At 55.7% G+C, this 2595-nt stretch overlaps 1 non-coding gene across 1 annotated transcript; it reads right to left on the bottom strand.

The window, feature by feature from the left end:
• Positions 1–2191: 2191 nt before the first annotated feature.
• Positions 2192–2263, bottom strand: TRNAD-GUC. The gene has a single exon. It is a non-coding gene; the product is annotated as a tRNA-Asp (tRNA).
• Positions 2264–2595: the final 332 nt, after the last annotated feature.

Raw genomic sequence — 2595 nt, 5'->3', positions numbered from 1 at the left:
GTAAAGGCCAGTGGTGTTCTGTTATTTTCTATGTTGGGCCAGTCTTGTAGTAGGTGACTTCTGGGTACTCTTCTGGCTCTGTCAACGTGTTTTTTCACTTCAGCAGGTGGGTATTGTAGTTTTAAGAATGCTTGATAGAGATCTTGTAGGTGTTTATCTCTGTCTGAGGGATTGGAGCAAATACGGTTGTATCTTAGAGCTTGGCTATAGACAATGGATCATGTGGCGTGTCCTGGATGGAAGCTGGAGGCATGTAGGTAAGTATAGCGGTCAGTGGATTTCCGGTATAGGGTTCTGTTTATGTGACCATCGCTTATCAGCACAGTACTGTCAAGGAAATGGACCACTTGAGTGAATTGATCTAGGCTGAGGTAGATGGAGGGATGGAAATTGTTAAAATCATGGTGGAATTCCTCAAGGGCTTCTTTTCCATGAGTCCAGATGATGAAGATGTCTTCAGTGTAGCGCAAGTACAGTAGGGGCATTAGGAGATGAGAGCTAAGGAAGCGTTATTTTAAGTCAGCCATAAAAATGTTGGCATACTGTGGGGCCATGTGGGTAACCATAGCAGTGCCGCAGACTTGCAGATATATATTGTCCTCAATGTGAAATAGTTGTGGGTGAGGACAAAGTTGCGAAGTTCAGCCACCAGGTTTGGCATGTAACTAGTTCACAAAACTGCAGGGGGGTGTTGGGAAATCACTGCTCATGCCCCTGGCCAGCCTATTTCCCTTTGCCGCTCTGAAACGTGCCCCCACGTGCAGGCCCCGAAGCTGGGTCCGGGGGCGGCTTTAGCTAGGGCAAGCATGTCCTTGGAGGTAATTGTCTCTCTGGAGGTGAAAGTCATCAGTGCAGGGTGCGAAGGGAAGTGGCAGTCGAAGGAGAATGCAAGGCATGTGGTGGGCAGGCCAGGGATTTATTTGTCCCCCCTTCAAAAGGGCTCACCCTCCACGTCGGGGAACCAAACCCCGGTCTCCCGCATGACAGGCGGGGACACTCACCACTATACTAACAAGGAAAGGGGCACGGTGAGTGGCCCCAGCTCCCACAGACCAGATATGGTCAGCGTACACCTACACCGTTGCATGGGACCCAGCAGGCAACAGCACCCCTGGCCCTCTTCTGCTTCCCAAAGGCTTTGGCCGCAGCAACAGCCCTGGGAAAAGCCCTGGCCCTCCTCACCTGCCCTTGCCCAGCACGACGCCTTTTCGGGCCTACGCAGCTCCTCACACAACACCCGCCTGGGACCTTGCCCTCCCCTACCAGCTCAGCAGCACCTTTTTTCCTCTCAAAACCTCCTCTTGCCACCCTCCCCCTTCCACACTTCACACTCACCTCATCACAAACTCACCCACGGCCCCTTTGGCTTCTCAAGCGCCTCTGGAGGGACGCAGCTGCCCTGGCACGCAGATCCTTCCCTTCAACGCGCACTGGACGGACATTCGAAACACAGCCCTTTCCAGGAGGGAATGCGCTGCTTTTGGACCCTGGCGCCCAGCAAGAAGTCCTGGGACTCTTTTTCTGACCGATGGACCCCACTGACTTGCCTTTACCAAGCAGAAACTGAGGACCGGCTCATGGCTCTCTTTGCAAACGGACGCCATCAGACTGAGACACAAGGCGTGATGCAGGATAGCCCCTCCCCACCAAAAAGCAATGCCATGACCCAGATTTGAACCGAGGTTGCTGCGGCCACGGCGCAGAGTACTAACCACTGTATGATCATGGCCAGGCGCTGGGGGCGCAGGCAGCAGCCTGGTGGAAAATGCTCAGCCCTGCGCTCTCGTGGCGGCCACCTACCTCGCCGGCGGCCACAGGTCTTTCTCAAGTCTCCCCATTACAGTCACAGGTCAAATGCTGAGCAAAGGAAAAAAGACAGGAAGCCAATCCCATGCCTGTCCCTTTTTCTGTCTTCCTCCACCCCTGGACCAAGTCCCTCCCCATTTGTCTGGGCCATTGTCCTCATGGCCCTGGCCAGCCTATTTCCCTTTGCCGCTCTGAAACGTGCCCCCACGTGCAGGCCCCGGGGGAGGCTTTGGATAGGGCGAGCGTGTCCTTGCGAGGTAACTGTCTCTCTGGAGGTGAAAGTCATCAGTGCGGGGTGCGAAGGGAAGTGGCCGTCGAAGGAGAATGCAAGGCATGTGGCGGGCAGGCCAGGGATTTCTTTGTCCCCCCTTCAAAAGGGGTCACCCTCCCCGTCGGGGAATCGAACCCCAGTCTCCCGCGTGACAGGCGGGGATACTCACCACTATACTAACGAGGAAAAGGGCACGGTGAGTGGCCCCAGCTCCCACAGACCAGCTATGGTCAGCGTACACCTGCACCGTCGCATGGGCCCCAGCAGGCAACAACACTCCTGGCCCTCTTCTGCTTCCCAAAGGCTTTGGCCACAGCAACAGCCCTGGCCCTCCTCACCTGCCCTTGCCCAGCAGGACGCCTTTTTGGGCCTACACAGCTCCTCACACAACACCCGCCTGGGACCTTGCCCTCCCCTACCAGCTCAGCAGCACCTTTTTTCCTCTCAAAACCTCCTCTTGCCACCCTCCCCCTTCCACACTTCACACTCACCTCATCACAAACTCACCCACGGCCCCT

This window comes from Mauremys reevesii, unplaced genomic scaffold (assembly GCF_016161935.1).
Source record: "Mauremys reevesii isolate NIE-2019 unplaced genomic scaffold, ASM1616193v1 Contig71, whole genome shotgun sequence".
Lineage (NCBI taxonomy): Eukaryota > Metazoa > Chordata > Testudines > Geoemydidae > Mauremys > Mauremys reevesii.
This window is presented reverse-complemented; position numbering and strand designations above follow the sequence as displayed.